We start from the raw sequence: 8,749 nt of genomic DNA, 5'->3' as shown, positions 1-8,749 counted from the left end.
CTCAAGACATAACATTAAATAGAAATATTTTAAATGTAACTAAAGTGTCAGTTGTACATGTCAGTAAACATTGTCAATATAAAATAAAGTGTCAGTTGTACTATATAATAACAGTAATAACAATATAATATAAACTCCCAGGTGTAGGGAGTCTCAGCAGCAAACCCACCTTTATTATATATCTTCCTGAGACCCACTGCATCCGTCTGCCATAAACACTATGCAAACATACATGTTAGTTTTGGCCCATAGTGGACTCCATGTTGTGTTGTGTGAAATGGGGGGGAATTAAAAGTTTAGGTCAAATAATATTTAAAATTATATAAATTGTCATATTTGTGTATGTGCCCCTGCCATTCCCCCACAAGGTTGCAACATTGATGATAAATAAATGACAAATAAAGCTTTGCCAGTTTATAACCGATGAAACATGATGGTATCAGAATAATCACTTACATGTGATGTATAGGATGCTACACAGGTCACAAAAGATAAAGTGTCAGGAGAAATAAGCTTAATCGCCATGTCGGTTTTCTTTATTGCACTCTCAAGACATAACATTAAATAGAACAATTTTAAATGTAAATAAAGTGTCAGTTGTACATGTCAGTAAACATTATATATAAAATAAAGTCATAACAGTAATAACAATATAAAATAAACTGTCCCAGGTGTAGGGATAGTCTCAGCAGCATACACACCTTAGTGCAACGTTGTGTGTCGTGTGTCAGTATTTACAAAAACTATACCAAATAAACTGTTATTAAATGCAGTTTGTCGCTCATCCTGCCGCTGCGCCGACGCTTCCTCATGGCGCAGCGCCCACACTTCATCCTGGTGCTGCTGGCGCTCCATCTGCTGCTTGAACACTTCTGCCTGGCGCTCCATCGAGGTGAGCATCTTGTCCTCCGTTTCCTGGGCCTTGGTGAACAGCACCATCTGATCTCCACGCAGCGACTCATTCACCACGGCACGCCGGTCCTCCAACGCCTGGGCGGTGTCAAAGAAATTCGCATCCCGTGTCCGCTTTCCTAAGAGGGGAAAATAAGCAATATACAAGATCTTAGTCGCCATGTAGTTTTACAACATACTAGGAATGTGTTTTTTGTATTTTCACAAATAGAATTAAGGTTTCACAAATCTGAAATTGTGTTATAAAGAATCTTTTGACTCTCTGGGATAATCCAGTCCAGATTTGATGAGTGTAGGTATAGTGGTTTTAGATCAGGACCTGGTCTAATGTGGTCTACATGTAAAAAAAGCACTGAAATCTCCCTTTTTTGTATTTTCACAAATAGAATTAAGGTTTCACAAATCTGAAACTGTGTTATAAAGAATGTTTGGCCTCTCTGGGATAATCCAGTCCAAATAAATCGGCTATGCAGCGATTCAAGAGGTTCAAACACGGAGGATTGTTCCTTTTTGAAGAGTGCTTCATGTATGCTTGAACTTTGTTTAATGTTGTTGAGGCAAGTTAAACATAAAATATGATGAATATTATGAAATAAACATGATTGTGAACATCAGTTCGATGCGTAACGTTCTTTCAAGACAAAGTTACAGTGTGTGTACCTTTGCGTTTGGTTGCTGGTAAGGAGGACGACAAAGCGCTGTGATCTAGAATGCAAAGCTCACTTGTTTCCAATCCCGAGAGTTGTCCATCCTCGCCTGAAACAGACGATTAGTGCCATGAGTTAGTGAAGCAAATTACAGAAACACTGCACAGTTATTCACAAGTCAAAACGTTTTCATACAGCGGAGAATATCTAGCTAGCTAGATGTAGCTAGCCGGGGCCGGTGTTAGCCTATTATGGCTAGCATGGCTAGCTTGATCTACTGAGCAAATAAAAGTACATCTGAGACCATTATTGTGCAGATTAAAACCCCAGTGCATGTAGTTGATTTTACCTTCATCGTGGTAGTCATCGTTGGCCACTGAATCCGCCGTTTGTAGTCCTGAGTTTCTTTATATTTAGCCGGCTGTGCACAATTCCCAGGTCGAGTGAAAGCTACCGAACTGGCTTCAGTAGCATTCCTTGGGTCGCGTCCTCGGCGTAGATCTCCAGAAGCGCCGACACCTCCTCATCATTTCTTGATGCTTGCCATAACTGCTTTCAGCACGGAGCGTTGTGTTTTTGTAGCGAGGAAAAACAATGGCGTCTCCACACAACCTTTTCAGAGTTGTACGGGCGTGGTTTGCAATTCGCCCAGCCAATCAGCACTGGGGAACTTTTGGAGCACTTTTCACCCACAGAAAAGTACGCTCTCTGAGCTGGCTCTAAAAATGGGGGTAAAAGTACCCGAGATTAAGTACGATTTTTGGTGTGAACGCGACATAAGGGGTACTCACGGAACTAAAACGCGAAAAGTACGGTGAAAGTACTCCGGTGTGAACGCGGCTATTAAGTGCAAACTGAGCGAAATGAGGCATGGCTAAAATGCATGATCTGTTTGGTATTTTGAAGAAAAAAAAGTATAAATATGCCTTATCTAGGTATGGTCCTACACTATATTATTATAATATAGCGTGATAGGTTCACTTTAAGTTAACGAGGTAAATAGGCTAAAAGAAAAACATGTTTTCCAGAAGAACTACGCATCTCTTGAATGACAATATGCCTGCACTGCAATACATTATTGCGCAATCTGTGCCTGTGAGCGTGCTGCGCGAGCCGAGATGATGTGTGTGTGCGTAGTCGAACCTTTTCATATTTAAGTTTGTAGCAAGTAGAGGGCTGCTGCTGTGTGTGTGTGTGTGTGTGTGTGTGTGTGTGTGTGTGTGTGTGTGTGTGTGTGTGTGTGTGTGTGTGTGTTTGAGTGTGTGTGTGTGCGTTAGTTTTAAAGACCCCCATAGAGCTCAGTTTATAACTCGAACCCTGCCTACAGGTATATGCACAGACAAGGTACATTTCTACCTATAGAGTTATTTCCTTAAAGGCCCAGACACACCAGGCAGATATCGGCCGTCTTCGGTTGTCTGGCGACAAAGCGTGCCCTGTCGCCCAAAGTCAATTTGGTGTGTCCCGAACCCTCGGCCGTGACACACCTTATTTGGCCTTTCACGGTCGACACATGGCCGATTCAACATGTTGAATCGGCCATTTGTCGGACACAAGCTATCGGGCCAAGAAACCACTCTGATCAGCTGTTCAGCTAGCAAATGAGAAGCGAAACGGAAGTGAGGGACGTAAACAAACGATTTAAGAAGGCACAGGACAGCAGCTAAACCCCAGCAGGTGATACTTAAAGACATCAAACATAGCCCTTAAATGTCCTCTCTTACCTCCCACACATAGCAGGGACATCTCTGTGTCCCCGGCTGAAAACTTTGCAGCCAATCTTATTTGTTACAGTGTACCGTGCACCAGGTCCTTATTCAGAATTCTTATCATAATTCATAATGAGTTTTTATCAACTTTGGTACTTAAAACAGATAAAGTAATTATCGTAGGTGACTTTAATATTCATGTTGACGACGATAAAAATAGCCTTACTGTTGCATTTAACTCTATATTAGATTCTATTGGTTTCCGTCAGAGTGTAAATAAACCAACCCACTGTTATATCTCTCACAGGCTCCGCCCTCTACTGGACTCTATGGGTACTCCCCTCGATCCTATCATGCAAACATTCATCCACTGAGACTTTCTAGACGTAGCCGGCCCCTGGGCGGCCCTACCTGAATGCGCGCGCATCTTACAGCATAAAAGGGGGCCTCACCTCCTTACTGTCATCCCTTTCTCTTCAGCAAGGCAGTGAGATACAACTGAGTGAAGAGAGACGGATACAAATATAAGACAACGAAGACAATTTACTCACCATTGGAGCGCCCCTGTCCTTCGTGTCCGGGCTCCATAGAGGGCGACGACCCCCACTGTCGGTGCATCGAGTGCCTGTGGTCCGACCACGCGGCGGCCAACCTGGGCCCGCTTGCAGTCTGCAGCGCCTGCCAGCTAATCGGGGAGAGGGACGACAATGACGACACCTTGTCGTCTGGGATTTCCGGTGACCGCCAGGAAGGCCAACAGCACAGGTCTGCGCGACAGGACTTCCCGGCGGTGATGACTATGGCGGCGGAGCGTGCAGGCTTGCCGCTCCCCCCACCGTTGTCACCGAGGCCGGTGAGCCGCCTGCGTCAGGGCTTCTACGGCCCGGCCTGTCCAGCACAGCCGGCCTTCGTTTCACTCCCCCTGCCAGACATCTGGCGGTGTGTGGAGGCCACGTGGCGGCAGCCACTGAGAACGAAGGCTCCGGTGGCTACTTGGGCTGGAATCCTCAGACCTCCGCGGTCCGTCCTGAGGTACCGGCTCAGTACCGTCCCGGCGGAGAGAGGGGATTTCTCCGGCCCGGACGCGAGGGCGAATCCCGCCTCCTCCCTGTTTGACCCATTGGTTGCAAAATCTTCTTTCCAAAATAAAAAAGATAAATTGTATTCCAGTGAGTGTCTTTTCTTTCCACACACCCACACAGCCACGTAATGTTGACAGTACAGTTTCCCCACTCGCTGCCCAGGTTGTAACTCCAGTAAAGGAGGCAGCTACTCCGTGAGAGATATAACGAGGGGTTATGTATGGTAACCCTTGTTATATAAACACAGGCGGAGCCCTCTACTCAGGGGCCCTGTCTGTCCTATGCTGCTTGCTGAAGAAAAAGGGATGACAGTCAGGAGGCGAGGCCTCCTTTTATATGGTGAGATGCGCACGCATTCAGGTAGGCCCGCCCAGGGGCCGGCTGTGTCTAGAAAGTCTCAGTGGATGAATGCTTGCATGATAGGATCGAGGGGAGTACCCATAGAGTCCAGTAGAGGGCTCCGCCTGTGTTTATATAACAAGGGTTACCATACGTAACCCCTCGTTATAATGACACTCTCGACCTTGTTCTGACTTATGGTATTGAAATTGAGGAACTATTAGTCGAACTGCATAATCCTGCTTTATCCGACCATTTTTTTGTAACTTTTGAACAGTGGCGAGCCGTCAGGGCCCTCTAGGCCCTGACGGCGAAATATATTCTTTTTAAATATATTTTTACAAAATATATTTTTTGGGTAACACTTTATATTAAGGTACACAAATTAACCATCAACTAGTTGTTAATTAACATGCATATTCACAGTATATTGGCTCTTTATTAGTCATTATAAAACACTTATTAATGCCTTATTCTGCATGACCACATTCTACAAGTAATAAGCCATTAGTTGAGAGTTTTTCCTCAATAACCCTCTAATTAGTAAGTAAGGAAGTTGTTGTACATGAGTTTTGGTCTTAATATGCTCTGCTCAATATGGGCCTAATAAGGCAGTAGTACCACAAGAATAGTAATTCTCCCATAATAACACTTAAAGGTCCCATGTCATGCTTTTCCGGTTATTACAGTAGTTATACATATCCCGCTTCAATCACATTAGTATGCATAAAAAGTGACAGGTCACACCTGCTAAGTCCCGCCCCCTAATTATGCTAATGAGCCCCTTTGTTCGAGGTGTTATCGCGTACAGGTGTCACATCCTCCCGGTAGCCCCCACCCCTCTCAGCCCACCCCCCTCCCCCTCACATACAGGTGTCACATCCGCCCTGTCGCCCCCACCCCTCTCAGCCCCCACCCCTCTCAGCCCACCCCCCTCCTCCTCCCCCCTCCTGTCCGGTCAACATGTCCGTTACAGTTTAAATCTTCCGGACAAAATTTGAAAAGTGCCGGTCAAAGGTCTTCTATGTTATTTATTGAGCTTTGAAACAAATTGATATGATTCGATATTAAACCAACTAATTATAGTAGATTAATTAACTATTCAAACGTGTACAGTAATTTACAATAACACGGGAATAATAAACGGAGCGCTCTCCCCCTCTCCTGACAACACGCCAGTATCATGCAGCTCGCGGATCCGATAATGAGTGACCCGACAGTAAAACCAAACATATCTATAACTAGTTTAGGTAGTTTGAGAGGTCATTAAAATAGCTACGTGTGATATTCTAACCTGAAGTGTGTGTTTTGTTCCGCTCACCGCATGCAGAGATGCATGTCGACTCGTCAGCAGCAGCTGGTCTCTCCCGTCAGATTAGACTTTACTCGCGTTTATGTCCATATCGATCAGATCTAGCTAGTTCTAGCTAATGATATGACTACCTGCTTATTAAAAGACACCTAAACAATAAGCGTCACTATGCAACGGGGTGAGGCCACAAAGTATAGCACAGCATTATGCATTTTGTTTACATGCCCACCGGAACCCCGAGGCATTTACCAACAGATCAACGCGCAATCAACCCATACAGGACATCTCTTTCTCCACATTAAGTGTAGACATTATAATTGACTATTCTTGTCACATAAGTGGCGCAACTGATGCGGTATTGCGTTAAAGGGGATATCATTTTGACCGGACATTCTGACCGGAGAGATTTAGATTTGCCGGTCTTCAGCATATTTTACCGGCCATAGTCCGGTAATTACCGGCTAACGGGAACTCTGGGGTGGAGACAATGAGGCTTGATTTGGATCTGATCTGGAAAAACTCTGGTAAGTGCTTTTATCATTATAATATCATGTCATTATTTAATGTTGTTTTGTGTGTGTGTGTGTACAACGAAGTCTCTTTGAGAGGAAAATTATAATTTAAAGATCTTAATACCCCCTTATTGTTTAATTACTTCACACAACTATTAAAGAATCCCTATATGAAGTTACATGAGGCTACATTTACTGGTGTGCTTCCCTAGATGATGTAAATATCATGTGTGAAATCGGGGGTGACCCCCGTCCCAGATAGAATCATCCCTCTGTCACGCCCCCCTTCAGCAGTTCTGGGGCGACCCCCAACACCACTGCGGGGTGAGAGCCTGGCATATTTTTGAGCTTCTCAGTGCGGCCGTAGAGCAGCTCTGGGTGACCCCGTCCCAGACAACGAGTTGCCATACCGGTAAATTACTTTTATGGTTATTTTTATAAGATGATCGCTAAATGAATTGTTGTTAAATGTAATATTTCAGTGTTTCAAATACTTACCCCTTTTCTTTTTTACCTCTCTGTCTCTTTTCTGTACAGATCTGCCTCACGATCACAGCGCTGCTACCGTCAACTTTATGGTTACACCAACTGAATAAGCTGGAGGCGTCTGATAGCGGTGTGGTTTTCTCCAGCAGTGAGAAATGTATTTTTGATTTCCTTTCTATTTTCTTGTGATGGGGTGATTTCATAAACGGTCAAACATGGGTGATTCAGCAGATAGAGAAACGTCATTCCTTCAATGTCTGAATGATATAAGTGCCCTAAGCGAAGATGAATACACGTATGGTGAAATGTCATTTCCTCAGTGTTCAGACAATATTAACGATCTAAGTTACGACGAGCTAGTTGTAAACGAACCTTCCACCCCCTCAGAAACAAACTCAAGCTATCCACCCACGCTAGATAGCGCCCTGGATTGGGTGTTAGATTGCTATCAGAACTCTGAAGCGTATCCTGGTATAGGGCTTTTAAATCAGCTCGCACACGAAGTACTTCAAGTCCGTGTGTCAAATAATGTTAGCGAGGCTTCCGTCAACGTTGAATCAGCAGTTTCCTCGGTGGAAGACGGTGGATACATTGACGACGACGATAGCATGGATGTTTCAGAAGCATCAGTTTCCTCTGTGCAAAACGGTGGATACATTGACGACGATGACATCCTGATTGCTTCAGAAGCAGCAGTTTCCTCCGTGCAAAACGGTGGACACATTGATCAAAATGGCATCCCGAATGCTCCAGAGTTAGCAGGCCCGTCGTTACAAAATGGCGGAAATGTTAACGACAACCAGAATGCTTCAACACGTGTTTTGTCTCGACCTGTATTCAATAACACAGAACTGAGGCAGTCTTTAGTCCTAGCCCGTCCTAACGCCGAAGCAGACTATACATCCTATCATGTGAGTCTGATGGCCAGTGTACATAATATGCTAGATGAGGCTTTTTCACGAGCAGAGAGGGAAGATCTTGTACAGATTGAGTTAAGGGGGGAGCAACTGCAGGGTAACGTGTCAGCCATTTTAAATGCCAACAATGACAGTAATCTGAATGATTTTGAAGAAACTCTCTTCAATGCAGTGCAGTCAAATTGGGCTGTTATGTCAGACAGCAATCTTGAATTAGTGGTGCAGATTGTTCATTCCCCTCGTGGTGGTGGGGAGAAACGATTGGCTAGTAAAATGTTGGACAATGAAATTGTTAAAAAGAAGAAGCGTTTTCTTTACATTGTTCACAATCCTGCCAACCTGTGTTTTGCTATTAATTTAGCACTGTTGCTGCATGACAACCTCACTGATAACGAGGGTTTTGAACGCGGTAGAGAGATTCAGAGGGGGGTGGGTTTGACAGATCAGACAGCGGTGACATTCAACGACATTGATAAATTCGAAGAGAGTTTAAAATGCAAGATTGTGGTGTTTTACAGAGGCGATGAAGATCGGACCCTCTGTAAATTCCAGACAGACGGTCCCAAAAGAGATAAAACTGTGTTTTTGTTTCTCTGCAAAAGCCATTACTATGGGATTAAGAACTTGAAGGGTTTTCTAGGCTCTTCTTTTGTCTGTGAACACTGCTACACCGGCTACAGCTCGCGATGGTTTCATTCATGTAATGGCCATTGTTTTGTCTGTCTTGACCCCTCATGTACTCTGGACGAGTTTAAACCCATCTTTTGTAAAGACTGTAACAAAACTTGCCGTACGGTCGGCTGTCATGCTCGACATAAAGAACAGACACAGAG

This window comes from Trematomus bernacchii, unplaced genomic scaffold (genome assembly GCF_902827165.1).
Source record: "Trematomus bernacchii unplaced genomic scaffold, fTreBer1.1, whole genome shotgun sequence".
NCBI lineage: Eukaryota > Metazoa > Chordata > Actinopteri > Perciformes > Nototheniidae > Trematomus > Trematomus bernacchii.
The sequence above is the reverse complement of the archived record's forward strand: the minus strand, read 5'-3'. Positions refer to the sequence as shown.